Raw genomic sequence first — 20,486 nt, 5'->3', positions numbered from 1 at the left:
TGATCCCTTCTCGATCCATCACCGGACCCAGATGTAGATGATTCTTCCTAGTCAGACTGGGAGGAACTGGGAGGTGTAGGAACCGGTACTGTTACCTGTTGGTTCCACGGGAGAGCAGCAACCCTGTTCTTCTAAGTGTGGGTTGGCCACTGGCCTCCTTCGACCTGTTGTTCTTTGAGTTTGCCTCGAGCCACCCCATCGGGTGGTCGACAACTTGGGTGGCGCCATACCTGTAATCATCAAAAACCAAAATCTAGTCATCCGTACAAGTGAAATCAACACAGTTAGTTTAAGAAAAAATTCTGAGTTTCAGTTCTCTGATGTTCTCTGTCTGCAGACAATCGATGCACTTTGACGGATCGTCAAACCTGTCGACAGACCGTCAATCAGCTTGACGGTGCCATCGACATATTTACAGCCCTGCATCAGTAACCAACAGTTGACAGACATCAAAACTTGTTTCGGCTTTGCGTTTCCCATTTCAATCAATTAGAGAACCAATTTTCAACTATTTTGCACATTTGGGGTTTTGGGGCTTCCGGTTACTCAGATTTCACCCTCATTTTTAACTTTTTGGACTTTAGCCAATTATCCGGGTTTCGTTTGGTGGGTATGATGATTTCAAACCGAGATTATTAATCGAAATACCCTCCAACCCGTTGGAGTTACTCAGACTTCACTCCTCAAGCATCATGTTTCAACATAATTTCTCTTTTTCGGACTATTGACGGGCATAATGAACCAACAAGTTGATCAAAATGCCCGCCGACTCAATGGGGGCACAATATTCTCGTCCCCACGAGTCCATCTAACAGCAATCATACCAAATTCCCTTCCCCCAACTACAATTTCATAATTTTTCCAATTCAAGCATAAATTTCATTCACAAATTACAAACCCTAGTTCATAATCTCTACCCTTAGTGTTCACATCATAAATATCACTACCCCAGCCCAATCAACATACCCCAACTAATTTAATCATGGTAAAAACACACACTAATTTCCCAATTTCAGCACCCATTAAGTTAGGAGTCCTAGGTCCTGTTTTTTAGAGATTTTCGAGCAGAATTATCAAAATAAAACCAAGAAAGGGCCGAAATTCTCTCAACATACCTGATTCACAGAAGAATTAGAAGACTACTTGAGCAATATTGAAGAAAAACAGAGCAATTTTCGCAACAGGGACAGAGGGTTTCAGTTTTGAGTGGAGAAGAGAATGAAGGGTTTTTTTTTAATTTTAATTTGTGGATGAAGGTGGAGAAATTAAATGGGAGTTTATGGAGGAAATTATTGGAGTTATGGAGGGAATATGGAGGGAGTTTAGGAATTTCAAGAGGGAGGAGTAACTACTCTGCCCGTTATAATTGCTTCGTTCCTTCTTTTAAAACGCAACTGTTGCCATTAATATTTGATACGCTCAAATTACACTTATAATGGTATAACACGGACGTTATCAAATATAGTAACCCAACGAGGTTGGGGTCGAATCGCACAGAGAATATGGTGTGAAAAGTTTACTAAACACATATTTTACTAATCTTGCGGTCCTGCTGTATTCCAGAAAAGGGTTTTATAGTTGATTTGGTTTGTGGATTAATTTAAGGTGACTGAAAATTTAAAGTTGACAATATATGGGTAAAAAGAACCAAGGTTGTGTCCACGTCAGATAAAGTGTATGATCATGGGTATCGATCTTGATATACTTCTAATGGACTGTTTGTATGGATGCACTTAACCTCTATGTGAACTTGAACTATTTCCCAATAAGAAAAGATAATTTCTTTCTATGCTTTTTCCAAAGATAAGAAAGTATGCCTGAAGAACGGTTAATTATGCCAAGTAAATTCCTCTTATTCCTAAGTGAATTTATTAAAGAAGGTTTAAAGCCCTGAGTTCTTGTTATTTGTTCTTACCTAACCCTAGCTATTTTCCCAAATAAACTAAAGTTTATGGCGTTAGCTAGTGTTTGCAACCACTAACTATATGATGAAAACGAAGAACAAATAAACCCTAACAATCCATTATGCGTATATATTTCACGATCCCCAATCACAACACACCCATCCTTGGGTTCACAACCTTAGTAAAGGTGTTTAGCTACTCATGGCAACAAGAAAACAATAAAAGAATGAAGATTGCATAATTGAATTATTGTATTGAACTTACGAATAAAACTTGAAAGAAATGAATGTAATTGTTTGGAAATCTTTGAAAGCAATAACAACTCAAAAGTAATTACCACAAGTCTAAAACTCCAGATGTCTAAAAACTAAAACCTAAACAGGTATTTATACAAGTCAAACTCGGAATAATCAATCCCAGTCTTGTTCTAGCTCGGCTTGCACTTCGACGGGTGGTCTTTGCACTTCGACGGTCGTTGACATGCTCAACGACCATATCAACGATCTGAGTATGCCTTTATCCTTCTGCAGGAACTCCACTGTCGAAACACTTCGACGGACTGTCGATCATGTCGACGGTGTAAGTCGACGATCTGATGATGATCTGATGAAGTGTCACTTCGCAAGAACTTATTGACGAGGCAACTCGACAGACCGTCGAGCATGTTGACGGTCCGTCCTTATGCTTATCAGACAGATTGCCTATTTTTCTCGTTTTTTCGCATTCCGAGCATTCTAACTTTACAATACCTGCACAACACACAAAACAAATTAAAGTAACATAAACTTGCTCGAAAACAAATAAAACTTATAGTTAAAAAGCATTAGATGTGCCACAAACTACCGGCACATCAATAACCACTCAAAAATGATCATAATTAGAATGTGCTCCTTAGACACAGAGTGCAACTTCTAATTAGGTTCGGTCATTTGTCTCCGTAGCTCACACTTCTAATTCTTAGTGAAGGATACATACATTTAGCACCCGATGTTTGCTTTTAATTTATCATGGTTAAATAATATATTAAAGTATGAATGTGTATTAATTAACCACTACCAGAAATAATTAATCACTACTAGAAATAGAGGTTTTTACCACCGACATTCAGTGAGAAATTTGTGTTACAAAACATGATTTTTTCATTTCATTCCCACCGAATCAGCTCACCGGAAAAATGCATAGTGGGAAACAGGTTCTCATTGAAATGCTGGGAAACTTTCTAATTATTCCGTGGGAAACACTACTATTTAGGTTTTACGCACCGACATTCAATGGGAAATAGCCATTGAACATTTTCAGTGAAAAATTCAATGGGAAAATAGATATTTTTTAGTAGTGAACTAACTATAGCTTAATAATAAAAATGTATGTAAAACATACATCATGTATGTACTTATTGCCGTTTGACCGTAAATATCAGGTGAATAAGTTTTTACTTGCCTAAGAGTAGGGATGGGCACGGTATGATAGATACCGATTATCATATCGAAATCGAAATGTTTTATACCGCGGTTTCGGTATTATGATATTTGGTACAATATTAATCGGTATGCATTTTTAAAAAGCTTGATATTCGGTGCGGTATTCGGTATTCATAAAGAAAAATACCGAACACCATACCGAAGTATATAATTACATATATAATTCATATATCTTAGTATTATAATACTAACAAATATATAAACTAGTATTATTAGAAAACTAATTGTTTAAACGTTGGAACTTTGGCTACTCTATACATCTTGATTTAAATGTCTTTTTTGTGTAATTGATTTACGAAGGGGATTACTTGTACTTTCTTTTGAATATTTTTATGTGTAAAGTGTTTAGTACATAATAATTGAGACGTTTCCTAAGTAGCGGAAGTCATAATTCTCCACGATATGAGTATATATAAGTCAAAGTCGGACAAACTATGGTACCGTATTACCGTACCGTAAAATACCGAAACCGAACTTTAAAATACCGAACCATACCAAATTAATTTGGTACGATAATGGTATAGTATTTTAAGAAACCAAAAATTGAAATTACCGTATCGAAGTTTCAAATACCGTACCATGCCCACCCCTACTTAGGAGTTCCTATTAGTGCCTGAAGGTAAATAATAAAAGTTCATATCTACACAAATCAGGATATTGAAGAAAATTAATGTGCAAAGAGTTTGCAAGTCTTATTTGCTTCTCCCAAAGGCAATATTGAGATCAAGAGCTATGTAGGCTATTCGTAATGAAGAAAAGCATAAGCAATTTTCACCTAAGAAGCAATAGCGGACTCACGGGATGTTTGGTTAAGCTTATAAGTTGATTTAAACTGATTATATATATATATATATATATATATATATATATACGTATTTGATAAACACCAAAAGTATAAATGTATATAAACTATAAGATCAATCAAAAATCATAAGTTAGTCATCCAAAATTATGACTTTTTAGCATATAAACACTTTTGATTTGACTAAGTATTTTAATATTTTTTTATTCTAAAAATACCTTTTCCAAAATAAAACTACTGACTATATTGTTCCTTCTTTTCTTTACAAGGATACTTTTAAGTTTATATACTCCCTCTGTTTCAATTTGTTTGAACTTATTTCCTTTTTAGTTCGTGTCAAAATGAATGACCTTTTTCCTAATTTGGAAACAAATTCACTTTATGAATGATTTACATCCACACAAATTTTCAAGGCTTATTTTGAACCACAAGTTTCAAAAGTCTTCCTTCTTTCTTAAATGTCGTGCCCAGTCAAATAGATTCATATAAATTGAAACGGAGGGAGTATATTCTTTTGAGTTAAGGGTCAAAAACACACATCAAGAATCACATTTTTGAGTTTCCTACCTGAACTATCTGGTGTGAGAGTTTTCTACATGAACTATTAGGTGCGAGAGTTTCCTACCTAAATTATCACCAACTAGTTTGCAAAACACACCTCAACTATCAGTTGTTTACTTTTCCTACCTGAACTATCACCAACTAGTTTGCAAAACACACCTCACTAAAAGTGAACAACTGATAGTTGAGTTGTGTTTTGCAAACTAGTTGGTGATAGTTCAAGTAGAAAAAGTGAACAACTGATAGTTGAGGTGTATTTTGCAAACTAGTTATAGTTTAGGTAGGAAACTCTCACACATGATAGTTTAGGTAGGAAACTCAAAAAAAAGTTATACTTGAGGTGTGTTATCACCAGTGTTTTAAAAGGCGGGGGCGTAAGGCGAGACGTTTTACATACGCCTCGAGGCACGGGGCATAAGCCCCATGGGTATTTAATTTTTGGTATTTCTTAAAATAATATAATCGCAATAAATATTTTTAAATAGGTAAAATTACATAAAAAAAATAAAAGAAAACTGTAAATAAATGAAATATATATATATATATATATATATATATATATATATATATATATACATGTGTGTGTGAGCGCGCGCGCTTGATCCTCACAAAAAAATGATCCAAGCAATCCATTATACACCGCTTATAACTTGTAATTATATATAACATAATTTTACAAGTATAAACAATACAATGAAATAAAAGCTATTATGAAATGCAAAACAATTCTAACATTTTAACTTTCAAACACGAAAAACACAGTTTCTTAAAACACTATTACTATCATACTATTCATTTTATCTCCCTATAAGCAAATAATCAATAAAATTTATCAATATTACAATTAAAACATAACTTCTTCATGAACAAAAAATAAAATTATATGATAATTCTGATACATAGGACTTATGACCAATGACAAGTGAAAATGTACAATTCCGCTATGTGTTTTTTTTTTTTAAAAATTAAGTGATATTCACCCTCACGACGTTCTCAAATAGTAAATATCCAATACTACGACTTGTTATATGAGTTACACCCAATCTTCTATTTCTATAGTTGAAAAACTATTAAGTATCATTATTTTGTTAAACAATTATGAGGGTGAATGATTTTAATTAAGGAATTTAAAATATAATTTGTGTAAGAACTGTTAGGCAAGCCCTGGGCGTTGGGCGTTAGGCGTGTTTAGGGCGTACGGTTGAGCGCTTAGGGCGTAAGTCTCATAGGAACTAAGCCCCGCACGTTAGCCCCAGGGCGTTTTGCCACTATCCTGCCCCGAGGCGAGCCCCGGGGCGAGTCCTGACACTGCCTTTTAAAACAATGGTTATCACTACAAAAAAGGGTAATTTGCGGAGGTTAAAAATTACATTCCGCGGGGGGGTTTTAGCCTCCTCAAATAATTAGCGGAAACTAAAAACCTCACGGATTGCAACTTTTAACCTCCACAATTTACCTTCTTTTTTTTTTTTTATAGTGTTTTGACCATCTCTATTTTTTTTTTGTTAAAGGTTTAAGGTTATTTTAGTCATTTTAACAAAAGAACAACTTATTATCGTTTTTTTTAACAAACAAATTAATTACTTATTAGCAGTTTGAGCACTTTTATCCAGCATATAGCTGCTTATTTGTAAAATTAATTTCAAACACTTAAACAGGTTCTGATTCTTATCTTCATCTTTTTTCCCTTTTCATGAAAATTCATTCCCTTTACTCTTTGATAATTGCTTCTAATTGGAACATTTAGCAACTTGGCGGTCATCAAATTAGACTACCATTGAACAGTGCGTCTTCCACGAAAACAAGGGAGGAAGGCAACAAACTAAGTGGGGTTCTCCATACTTGGGGAATTTTTTGACATTTGCAACGTTTGGTTTTTAGGCCATATTATTCTAAAACATCCTCCTTCGACCATACGATTCCTATATGACTAAATTTAGGTTACTATGTCATTAAAATTAAATTTTTAAATGTTTTATGATCCCAAGGGTTCCCAATAAATAAGATAAGTGTTTCTTTTATCATTAATCAATAATTGATTCTTGAAACCACCAATTTTTCACTGCTATATATGCGGACGAGGACTTGCACGGTATAAACTTAATTAGTACTCCTTAATCCTTATTTAAAAAGAAAGTTATACTCCATATTATTACCAGCTATGAAATTGGGATTTGGAGCCTAGTGAATTCATAATGAATCTGATCTTAATATTTTAGGTGGATGCATATATGGTTCGGATTAAAGTAATGAATTTAATTGAACTTGAAGAACCCATCTTGAATCATCATATTATATAAAGCTTTATCGTTTTTATTTTGGACAAAATTAAGAAATCTGAAGAAGGCACAAAACATAAAGCACAACAACTATGTATATAATATAACGATGGAAGAGTTCGTATAATATTGGAGCTCATCATTTAACAAAATTAGCAACTGCAACACTTAAAAATGTATCATGACATTGTACAACTAGGAAGGAGGACAAAAGTAGTTATGCACAAACTAGCAAAATTTTCATGAATTAACCGATTTCAGAATAAAAATATGAAGACAAACAGAACAATTAATTGAAAAATCATTGAAGTGGCACAGCCAAATTTAGTGATTAGAGGACGGGGTGTTTAATAAGAATTATTGGAGATAGATAGTCTTAAACTTTTGGTCCCATTTGCTCTATGAATAAAATTTCAAGTCTAACAAATTTTGCTTTATGAGCAAAACTCTTAACTTTTAGACTTCAAGATTTCACCATAAGACAAATGAGGAATAAAAGTTCAAAATAACTCATTTTAAAGATCATAGATGTAATTTCCAATGAGGACTTTGTCTCCAACTCTTGCTAAAAATGCCGAGTATGTTTTTTTTTATTCCTCCCCAGGAGTTCCCCTTTTTCTCCTTCGTGATTCGAACCGATATTTCAGGTTGAAGGTGGAGAGTAATTACCATCTGAGCAATCCTCTCATTTATTCTGAGTCTGTTTGGTGGTCTTTAATTTTTGTCCTTCCCTAAAAACTCCTTAGTTCCGGGTTTGAACCTCTGCTCAGTTAAAAATTTAAAAAAAATTCCGAAGGTAGCAGAGTTAGACTGCAAACTCTACTTAAAGCAAATTTTTTTTTACTCAGTTGGAATTTTGTAAAACTCTGCCTTAAGGCGTAACTTTTGCACGAATAAGCCTAGTTTTGCTACGACACTCTGGCTTGCAAATTTTTTTTTTTGATGAACCGTAGTTCGAACCCAAAACTTCATGATATTATTGAAGGACAAAAGTTAAGGACCAACAATTTGGAGGGACAAAAATTAAAGACGAGTGCCTTTGAAGGACAATTAGCACAAAAAAATAATATAAAGAACTCACAAAATATTACTCCCTCCGTTTCAAAAGGATTGTTCTCTTTTGACTTGACACAAATTTTAAGAAATAAAGGAAAACTTTTAAAATGTGTGGTCCAAAATAAGTCTTAGATATTTGTGTGACTGTAAATAATCTCATAAAGTTAAATTATTTCTAAATACAGAAAGAAAACAATCTTTTTGGGATAGACAAAAAATAAAAGGAGGACAATCTTTTTGGGACAGAGGAATAATATTTTATAGCCCACTTGGGCCCAACTAGGTTATACCCCGTCATTACTCGTGGGCAGCGGTCCGAAGCTGACAAATTAGTGTTCTTCTTGCCTCTTTTAATACTTTTTTCTTTTTCTTTCGGAAGTCTAGATAGACCTCTTCCTAAAATATGCTATTATAATACTTGATTCATAATAAAATTTTGTCCGGTGATCGGTGGAATTGGAAATGAGATAACCAATATGATCCATAGAGAAGATATTACTAGTGTCTTAAGAGAATTCCTTAATTTGAATTAAGCTAATAAATTTATTTACATTTCATTATGCAAATTAAAGAAGGATAAATTTACCACCAAGACTGTGCTACGAGAAATAAAAAGGTTCAACATTAAATAACTAAATATGTAAAAATAGTTACGTCGGGTCGTTAAGTTGTCCCACATTTTGTGGATGTGAGGTGGGTCTATGGGCAACCGGGGGCGGAACCAAGTGGAGCCCAGGGTGTTCACCCGAACCCTCTTCGGCAAAAAATTATCATGTATACATAAGATTAAAATTATTTTTTATGTATAAATAGTAGATGTTGAACCCTCCCGTCTTCCTCGTTTCTTAGTCTTTTATATTTTTGAACCCCCTAACTGAAAATTCTGACTCCGCCACTGTGGGCAACCCTTACTTATGAGCTCGATTTTGAGTTTAAGTTAAATTGAAAGGTCCATTTCATTAACATGATATCAGAACTAGATTCATTATTTTGTACCCATTATATAGGATGTGAAATTAAGCCCCTATATCATCTTATCCATGCTCCAGTTGATAGGCATGAGAGTGGTGTTGTTGAGTTATCCGATTGTGGAATTGTTTCCTTATATAATTTGGACAATCCTCGTCTCATAAGATTGCTTTTAAAGTTAAGTTTTGGTGCAATGTAGATCCTTTAACACTGTAATGGGGTCCATTTCACAAAGTCTAATGCATTTGCAAAGCCAACAATGTTACGCTGCATTTGTAACAAATTCAGAAGAGAGACTTGGCCCAACATGTTTCCTTAAGGTTGCATAGATTCAAGTTTTGGTGTTTCTTATTGAAAAATGAATAATATTCTAGCAATTATTTTTTTGGGGAAAAAAAATAGATAGATAGGTGTTAGAATGATGCAGACTTTTGTCGATTCTAGGACTGGTCAATCCGACACAGAACTTGCACATGGGACCATCGCACGTGTACATACATTCTACAAGAATTATTTTTCCTATTTTCTTGAGTTTTCTTCTAGGTCTCAATCTAGTATTGACTAAGAAAAATAAGCAATTGAACCCCACCTTACGTAAACGTAGACTGTATTTAACCAGGTGTTAGTTGATCTTTCATTTTCCAAATTAATTTGTTCACTTTTTTTATGCTACATTAACGTTCAAATCATATTGTCATGAGTTTAAATTTAAGACGTCTTATTGCCGCGGTAAACCAGTCAACATATTCCCCCTATTGACAAATATATAAAAGAGAAAATCCACAACATTACATATTGTTATAAGATTGTTATTAATCTGTATTGTAAAAAAAACGTTAAACCAGTAACAATAATTTCTGAAAATATAAAACAGAAACTGGAAAACTAAGAACAGTGTCTGGAAAATATGTAAGAACAAAAATCGAGCCCACTGAATGCACAGTGTGTCCTTAAGGAAATTATCTCCCTCAATGTACCCGAGGTTTTGGAATCTTTCCTCCCAGGATAGAACGATTTACTCACCAAAATAGCGGTACAGCAAATTAAGGTGACTGCGAACCACTCGAAGGTAGTATATCACACGAGATTTTTAAGAAGTGCAGAAAAGAAGAAGATGAAATATCAGAAATTTTTCGTAAGGAACAATTCTGAGGATCAACAGAAATATATAGCCTGTTTGGGAAAAGGTTTGCAACTTTTCAGAAAAGGTTGCAACCTTTCAGAAAATTCCGTTGGAAAAAACGGAGGGAAATGTTTTAAATTAATCCGGGAAAGAAAGAAACGGGTCGGGTCACGGGTCAGGATTTTCAATTAATTAATTAATTAATTAAATAATAATTAATTAAAATTAAAGGAAATTTGGTCCAAAAAGATTATCAATCAATCGGATCATTTGACCAAATCCAAATCCAGATCCAGATCCAGATCCAAACCCAAAGCCGAAGCCGAGCCGAGTGACGACGACGGCGCGAGGGGAGACCCTCTTCTTGACCCTTTAGCAACACGAAGGAGTGCTTCTACTTTTAAGTAGGAGAACTTTTCTTTCCACCACCTATGAGGGACAAATGCTTATTTCATAAAGCAAGAGGGAACATCTCATTTTTTTTCCCTCCATTTCCCATTCAACTTATCAATTAAACCCAACAATCCCCCACATGAATGGGGAATGACTATAAGATAAAGGAATGCACGGATAAGTGTGTAATATACAAGCGAAGATTAATTGCATCTGGATAAGTAGGTTTCCCTTTGAACTTTCCGTAGTGAACTTATATCGGATATACTCGATCAATCGGTAGATGCGATATCTTTGAACCGTCGAGCTTTGTTGTATTACTAGACAACATAAGTCACACAATTAACCCTCAACCTTCTATGGTTCTCACGGTTGTGTTCGTTTCAGCCATGAACATCGCCTGGTTTCGTGAATGCATAGAGAATGGGCCTTTACCATCATTCCCCTTGAAGCGGCTTATACTTCACACTCACATAGGTGATTTCTAAACGTGTAGTCCTATAGACACACTATCTAGTCATTTTCTGCCAGACTTAGATAATCATTAAAAACCTTCAATGCTTTATTAATTCATTAAAAAGCCTTAAATTTTTATCCTTGTTTCTGAACATTGTCATCATCACGAGAATGGGTTGAGTTATTTGACAATGTTGAACCGCCATTCATAACTTTGTTTGATCTCTTTGAACCTAGTTCTTGGGATCTCCAGTCTACTAGGTAGAGTTACCGCCATGATGACTTGTCCTAGGCCTTAACCCCATTCCCCTCGATGATCTTTCAACAGCCTCTCTAGATAGGCCTTTTGCTAGCGGATCCGATACGTTATCTCTTGACTTTACGTAGTCAATAGTGATAACACCACTAGAGAGTAGTTGTCTAACAGTATTGTGTCGCCGTCGAATGTGACGCGATTTTCCGTTGTACATAACGCTCCCTGCCCTACCTATTGCCGCTTGGCTATCACAATGTATACATATAGGTGCCAAAGGTTTGGGCCAAAATGGAATATCTTCCAAGAAATTTCGGAGCCATTCAGCTTCTTCACCGGCCTTGTCTAAAGCTATAAATTCAGATTCCATTGTAGAGCAGGCGATGCATGTCTGTTTTGATGATTTCCAAGACACTGCTCCTCCACCAACGGTGAAAACATATCCACTCGTGGATTTAACTTCAGATGATCCGGTGATCCAGTTTGCATCACTATATCCCTCAATTACTGCGGGATATTTATTATAATGCAAAGCATAGTTTTGGGTGTGTTTCAAATACCCCAGGACTCGTTTCATTGCCATCTAATGAGTTTGATTGGGATTACTCGTGAATCGACTCAGCTTGTAGCACATGCTATATCTGGTCGTGTACAATTCATAATATACATTAAACTTCCCAAAACTCGTGCATAGTCCAATTGTGAGTCACTTTCACCTTCATTCTTTTGAAGTGAAAAACTTACATCAATTGGAGTCTTTGCAACATTGAAATTTAAATACTTGAACTTATCAAGTACCTTTTCAATATAATGTGACTGTGATAATGCTAGACCTTGTGGAGTTTTATGGATCCTAATTCCCAAGATCTAATCAGCAACCCCTAAGTCTTTCATGTCAAATTTGCTAGCAAGCATACGCTTCGTAGCATTTACATCGGCAATATCTCTACTCATTATCAACATGTCATCAACATATAAACAAACAATGACTTCATGATTTGGAGTATTTTTAATGTAAACACATTTGTCACACTCATTAATCTTAAATCCGTTTGCCAACATTGTTTGGTCAAATTTCGCATGCCATTGTTTAGGTGCTTGTTTAAGTCCATAAAGTGACTTAACAAGTTTGCACACTTTCCTTTCTTTACCAGGAACTACGAAACCCTCAGGTTGTTCCATGTAAATTTCTTCCTCCAATTCTCCATTTAAGAAAGCTGTCATGACATCCATTTGATGGATTTCAAGACCATATACGGCTGCCAGTGCCACTAACACCCGAATAGATGTTATCCTTGTTACCGGCGAATATGTGTCAAAGTAATCAAGACCTTATTTTTGTCTATAACCTTTGACCACAAGTCTTGCCTTATATTTGTCAATAGTGCCATCAGCTTTCATTTTCCTTTTAAAAATCCATTTTGATCCTAAAGGTTTATTTCCAGGAGGAAGATCAACCAATTCCCATGTATGGTTGTTCAAAATTGATTAAATCTCACTATTGACTGTCTCTTTCCAAAATGCTGAATCAGAATAAGACATTGCTGCTTTAAATGTTTGAGGCTCATTTTCAAGCAAGAATGTCACAAAATCTGGTCCAAAGGAAGTAGATATCCTTTGACGTTTGCTACGCTTTGGATCCTCTTTGGTTGATTTACTTTCATTTGTTTCTTCTCGCGGTCGTTTAGATCTCTCACTTGACGACTCACATTCAGTTTTATACGGATAAATGTTTTCAAAGAATTCAGCATTATCTGATTCAATTACCGTATTGACATGAATTTCGTGATTGTCCGATTTATGAACCAAAAACCGACAAGCTTTGCTATTTGTAGCATAGCCAATAAAAACACAATCCACGGTTTTTGGTCCGATTTTTACCCTTTTGGGCAAAGGAACTTGAACCTTTGCTAAACACCCCCACACTTTGAAATATTTGAAGTTGGGTTTTCTTCCTTTTCATAGTTCATATGGAATAGATTGTGTTTTGCTGTGGGGCACCCTGTTGAGTATTCGATTAGCTGTAAGGATAGCTTCTCCCCACAAGTTCTGCGGTAAACCGGAACTTATTAATAAAGCATTCATCATTTCTTTTAATGTTCGGTTTTTCCTTTCCGCAATTCCATTTGATTGTGGTGTGTAGGTGGCATTAGTTTGATGAATAATTCCATTTTTAAACATATCTCTGCAAAAGGAGATTCGTATTGTTATAAGATTGTTATTAATCTGTATTGTAAAAAAACGTTAAACCAGTAACAATAATTTCTAAAAATACAAAACAGAAACTGGAAAACTAAGAACAGTGTCCGGAAAATATGTAAGAACAAAAATCGAGCCCACTGAATGCACAGTGTTTCCTTAAGGAAATTATCCCCCTCAATGTACCGGAGGGTTTGGAATCTTTCCTCCCAGGATAGAACGATTTACTCACCAAAATAGCGGTACAGCAAATTAAGCACCAAAATAGCGGTACAGCAAATTAAGGTGGCTGCGAACCACTCGAAGGTAGTATATCACACGAGATTTTTAAGAAGTGCAGAAAATTCCATTAAAATTAAAGGAAATTTTGTCCAAAAAGATTATCAATCAATCAGATCATTTGACCGAATCCGAAGCCGAGCAACGACAACGGCGCCAGGGGAGACCCTCTTCTTGACCCTTTAGCAACACGAAGGAGTGCTTCTACTTTTAAGTAGGAGAACTTTTCTTTCCACCACCTATGAGGGACAAATGCTTATTTCATAAAGCAAGAGGGAACAACTCATTTTTTTTTCCCTCTATTTCCCATTCAACTTATCAATTAAACCCAACACATATCAAATGAATGAACAACGACAACAACAATATACTCAGTGTAATCTCACAATGGGGTCTGACGAGGGTGTGTATACGCAACCTCATCCTACCTTGTGAAGATAGAGATATTTCCGATAGATCCTCAGCTCAAGTAAAACATATAAAAATTAAGTATTGAAAGTAAACACCTTTCCGTAGGTATCTTAAATAAATCATGTAAAAGTGCAGCTCGTGAATAATCTTCAGAGAGTAGAGAAGACTAAGTTTTGAAATACATGGAAGTTTGGATGGGTCACACCGACAAGGAGAAGATAGAATTGTTAAGGAAAATTGAGAGTGCCTAATGATTAAGAGACAAAACTTCATTTTCAAATACAGTTCATTATATAGTATCATGTCATATTCACTGATATTAAGTTTTACGGTAAGGTGTAGTTTGAACAGCAGGCAGTTATTCAAAGTCCAATTCCTTAATATAAGGATATTTTTTTAAAATTAATGGTTTGCTTAATTTAAGTTTATAATATAAACCAAAGGATAGTCAGCATAAGTCATTTCAAGACTTGGAGTTTTAATTAATTGATATATTAATTTATCTATCTAACTTACTATCTATTTACTGATTCCTTTTTTTTCTTCAAGAAATAGACTAGACTGGTATAAAATTGTACACGTTATATTTTAATAGAGTTACAGGTGGATATGACAATCAACAATGTACTAGTAATACACGAATAATTAATTATATTGTTGGACTGTTTTGCATTACGTCATAACAATGTATAGATGCAAAGATATTGTACGATGTTATGAAATAATATTAAAAGTACACGACAGCAAGAAATATAATCAAAGAAATTCGGGGGAGAGAGATAGTTTATTGCTCTTTTAATGGATGTACCAATGAATTGAATTGACTTCCTATTTATAGAAGAAAAGAAGCAGCTGTGAGGCTTTTCAGGAAGCAGCTGCGGAGCTTTTCAGGAAGCATCTGCCTACTTGAGCTACTTGCAAGCTACCTGGTTGAGCTACTCACAAGCTGTCTGCATGATTGCAAACCTGAGGAAGCGTGCAAGACTTTTCAAGCAGCTGCTTGCAACCTGCCAGCATGAGCTACTTGTAAGCTGCCTGCTTAATTGCAAGTTTATCCAGAAAATCGTGTATTTGAATGGACATCCATAATACGGTGTATTTATAACACTCCCCCTTGGATGTCATTAGTAGATAATGTGCCTTGTTAAAACCTTACTAGAAAAACTCAGTGGGAAAAAATCCTAGTGAAGGAAAAAAAGTACACGTATCTAGTAATACGCATTGCTAGCTGTCTCATTAAAAACCTTACCAGGAAAACCTAAATGGGACAAAACCTTGGTTAAGAAAAAAAAAGTACAACGCGTATTTTGCTCCCCCTGATTAAAGCATCACATAATTCTGAAAGATGATGTACTCTAATCTTGTATACCAACAACTTATCATATCTTGAGATTGGCATATCAATTGTGATCAGGTCTGCCAAATGATCATTTGATGAACCGGTTGATGATCCGCATCTCCATTCCTTAGATAGAGTTGCATCATCGCCATATAGTATTGTTACAGTCACGCTAAGTACATTCTTGACTTGCATTGTAAACTTCTGTTATCAATCTATGATTTGACTGTCATGTAAAGCAACACAGTATGACAGTAATCCTTCTTGAAAATAGATAACATATCTAGACCGAACTCTTATGCCGATCAGATGAATGCCCTGTATATCCAAAACACTTGACAATATTTGTTCGGATAAACACATTCATGTCAAGATTTTCATTTGCAGCATGCTATTAGCCTTTTTTCCATATCTCTATGTAGGAGAGAAATTATATCATGCTCATACTTATAGCAAGATAGATAAATGGATCAATTGTACAGATATATGGTACTTCAGGACCAATATAATTTTCTCATTGCAACTTCTTTAGCAGATAATCTACTACTTTTGGAAACTCTTCAAGAGCTCCAATAATATTCAAGTCATGAACTTGCACAATAATATGAAAGGTTCTGATTATCATAAAGAGACAAGGGTAAATAGAGTCATCTTTGTACCCTTTGCTAAGTAATATTCACTAAGGTGATTAAATCACATTCACTTTACCTGATTTAATCTATATAAGGATTATGAACAAGTTCCCCAAGAACTTGTAATGTCTAGACTGCAGGTCCAATAAATTTACGCTTACCAAGATGTATCATATCACTTGGTTATTATTTCTACATCAGCATGCTTTAAGAGACGTAGAACTCGGATCCTCACAATCTTATACAATATTGCGCGCCATATTGTATTAAAGATATCGTCGACAGATATCAGTTGTATCGGTTCGTAATTCGACATAACTTACTGAAATCTCATCACTTCATTATTATCAGGTACTTGAACCTCCCATAAGGTTTCATAAAGTGTTATGTCGTAGGCTCTTCAAGAGCACATTGCCTCATTATTATGATCCTTTAAATCATTTAGTTATTACCCTTTTCAAGGGTTATTATATTTAGAACCGATGGGTCTACCGTGCATGTTGCAAACTCTGTGCTTCAGGGACATTAGGAGCGTTTTACAGATGAAATATGAAATAGTTGCGTCAGCAAATGCTTCCAGCATTTGACTTGAATTATCTAAGGATCGATGATAATTCACAACATATTTCTTAGCTACATATTCTCTGCCCCTTATGTTAGAAAAACTAACACATATCCTCATTTTCCTTGGAAAATCCATCTGTGTGCATCATGGTATATCCATTAATCATATACCGCACATCAAAAGCTATAAGTTGGAAATATCTAGTTCCTGACCCTGAACCAATTATGAGGGGAGAATTTATCATAATTTATTGGTATGAAGAATACAAATGCCGTTGTATGCAACATTCATATCTCACACCAACATCTGAAGCTTTGTTCTCATAAGCAATGATTTAGCTATATTATGGAGGCATCCAACGCCAAACCAGCTTAGATATAAACCAGCATTATCAAGATGAATTGTCTTGATTTCATATTCTGAAAATTGTGCTTCCAACTCAATTATTTTGAGCAAGCAATTTCGTAAATGTCAAACTGCTAGTTGACAATAAACATACATGTCACCATCTCATATATGCATCTATTTAAGACATCACATCGTAGGTGAAGGGGCCCACATTCACCTTTTATATTTTTCAGAATTTAGGGGATTCAATCCCAACATTAGCCGGTGTAATCAACTTATCATGAAAACAAGAAACACAAACAAATTCTTGAATAATCTTTCAGTTCTTCAATATATTTTGAATACTCAATTAGCATATCAAATTTAAATCAAGACGGTCAAAATGGTCTTGTCAACTGATAAAATTATCTATACCCGTAAACTTCAAGTTTACCATGACGAGTGCTATTTGTTTTAGTAAACTTTTGGTTTACTATTGCATGAGATTTTATGTCATAAACTTTTGGTTTGTTGTGACATGTGATCCCATGATGCTCGGGTAACGTGTCACATACGTATTTCTTACCCGGTAACTTGAAGATATTCAATCTTCCAATCACTTGTTATCTCAATATGATAATCATTTTTCTCGCTAGTAAACTTCAGGTTTACTACAATTTATTTTCCGATCATAACAATTACGATCTAGGATAAATGGTGCTATCATATATAACCTCTTCGAGAGACTTCAATTTCTCATATCTACTACTTCAGGAGTAGCTTTCAAAGTCTTACTACTTCAGGAGTAAAGCATAAAATATTCAGAATATTTCTTTTCAAATATTCTACCTCTTCTGGAGTTGGGTCATGATATCTTCACATCCAAGTGCACGTAATAATTGATAAGCTTTATTATTATCACATTCATTTCAGGGAATGGATCCATATTTATAACTTTTATCAAAAGATCTCATTCTTCAAGAATAGAACACAATCATCTGAACGTGGCTTAAGCATATCAAATCGTGATAGCTTAGAACCTCTTTTAAGATATTGCTACTTCAGGGGCAAATTGAGGCATACATATGACGTAAGGAAGTTTCCTCTAACACGGCATCAGTTGTAATCACAACAAGCCTATGTAAATATTACCACTCCATGTAATTATTGGCATATTAGCCACAACAAGGCATAGGAAATATTGTCACTTCTGGTGACCACATATTTCTTGCAAACTCTCATTTAGCCATTAAGAGATCTGAAATTAACATCATAATCCCTCTTAACAACATTGTTCTTCAGGAACAACTTTGAGGCATAAATGGTCCAGAACCAATTGGTTCCCTCAGATCCAACTAAAACGTGCTTGTGGAAGAATGAACATCTTCAAGTAGACATACCTATCTTTCAAGTTATTCCACAGCATAAGAGGATCTTTAACAGTGAGTTATTCCAATTTCAAGCCCTCATCAAGGAGCAGAAGGATATCATCGCTTTGACACACTCTTAATTTGATACCTAATTTTTATCTTTGATGGTGTCTGTCAGACCCATCACATCTGATAAATTTTACATCAAGCACCCAAGACGAATTTTTGCCTGATATACATGTATTTAAATGATACAAAGCAAATGAACTAATAAAGAAAGGTAATATCCAATTCAATTGTCCAAAAGGAATTGCTTGGCCTATTAATCCATAACACCACAAAAGCATATGGATAGTGCAAATCCAAACCTTCTCTCTTCTCCGATAAGATATACAACAGGTGGCCCCCACAAGTTCCAAAAAATGGGAGTGATTAAAACAGATCCCACAAATGTGATTTTAACACATTGAAAGATTATCAAACAAAATACTTATCTTGCACTTGTGTAGCTCTAAGTTGCAATTGAAATAGAAAATCAAACTCAAAATGGCAGAGTCTCGTGCTGGTAACGTGTTATGAAATAATATTAAAAGCACACGACAACAAGAAATATAGCCAAAGAAGCTAGGGGGAGAGGGAGAGAGAAAGAGAGATTTTATTACTCTTTTAATGGATGTACAAATGAACTAAATTGATTTTCTATTTATAAAAGAAAAGAAGCAGTTGCGAGGCTTTACAGAAAGTAGCTGCGAGGCTTTTTCAGAAGCTGCTGACAAGTTATCTGCTTGAGCTACTCGTAAGCTGTCTGCTTGATTGCAAGCCTGAGAAAGCTGCTGCAAGGCTTTTAGGGAGTTGCTTGGCAACCTGCCTGCATGAACTACTTGCAAGCTGCCTGCTTAATTGCAAGTTTATCTAATTGCAAGCTTATCTAGAAAATCGTGTATTTGAGTGGAATTCATAATACGGTGTATTTATAACATACGATATGTACTTAGATATTTGTACTTTAAGACATGAAACTTCTCTTTTATATACTCGTTTCAATTTATGTGAACATACTTTGTTTTTTAAATTTAAAAATAATTAATTTCTACTTCTCATTTACTTAAAGAGAAATTTTCATAATCATACAAATGTTATGGTGTGTTTAAAACCACACCTTTTAAAAACAAAATCTTTTATTAAATCTATATTCAGTTGAATAAGTCCACATACATTAAAACGGAATTAGTACTTTTTTATATATAATTATCAGCTATGAAGAGAATCCAGTTGGATAGCAGTAGTCAATATTGCAATTCTAATTGCAACCACTTAATCATAAACCGTATGTGTGTGTGTATATATATTACTCGGAATATTTTTAGAACGTTGCCTAATTAAGAAGTAAATGTTTCGATTTTGAATAACGGTGTGATTATCCCACAACATTCTTTTCTAATGAATTTTGGGGTGGCCCAATGTGTTATAACTAATAAAATATCAACTTTCAAGTCTCGAGTTATTGAAACTTTTAGTCAAAATATAATTTCAATAGAAATAAAATAGATAAAAAGTACATACAATATTGTTATATTATAGTATTGGAAGCAGGTCTGTGCACAAATTGGTTCAATCCGAATTTCCGAACAGATTCAAAACAATTCGGATAATTCAATTTGGATAATACAATTCGATTTCAATTGACAAATGCAATTGTAAAATATTACGGTTTAACAGTTCGGATTCGGTTGGCTTCAATTATCAACCGAACCGACCCGAACAAATCGAATTTATATGCCACTAGTGACTAATATGACTAATACTCTAATAGTCTAACTATATATACGCTTAATACTTAATAGTGAAGTAATATTTATTTAACTTCAGAAGTGGTGCAAATGAATGTCTGCATGCACGCCTTGCACTGGATATTCATGGCCTTCTTGTTGGCCTCAAGCTAACTTCTCTTTTGGTCTTTCATCTTTTCAGCATTCTTCTCACGAGCCATCTTTGCCTTTTGGCCATTGCCTCCACCCATGACTTTGTTTGTTCTTTGACCTTAGCCTGTACAAATTAGAGTTTTTGTTTTTTTGGGGATGCAAACT

Source organism: Lycium barbarum, chromosome 9, assembly GCF_019175385.1.
Source record: "Lycium barbarum isolate Lr01 chromosome 9, ASM1917538v2, whole genome shotgun sequence".
NCBI lineage: Eukaryota > Viridiplantae > Streptophyta > Magnoliopsida > Solanales > Solanaceae > Lycium > Lycium barbarum.
Note: the sequence above shows the minus strand (reverse complement) of the source record.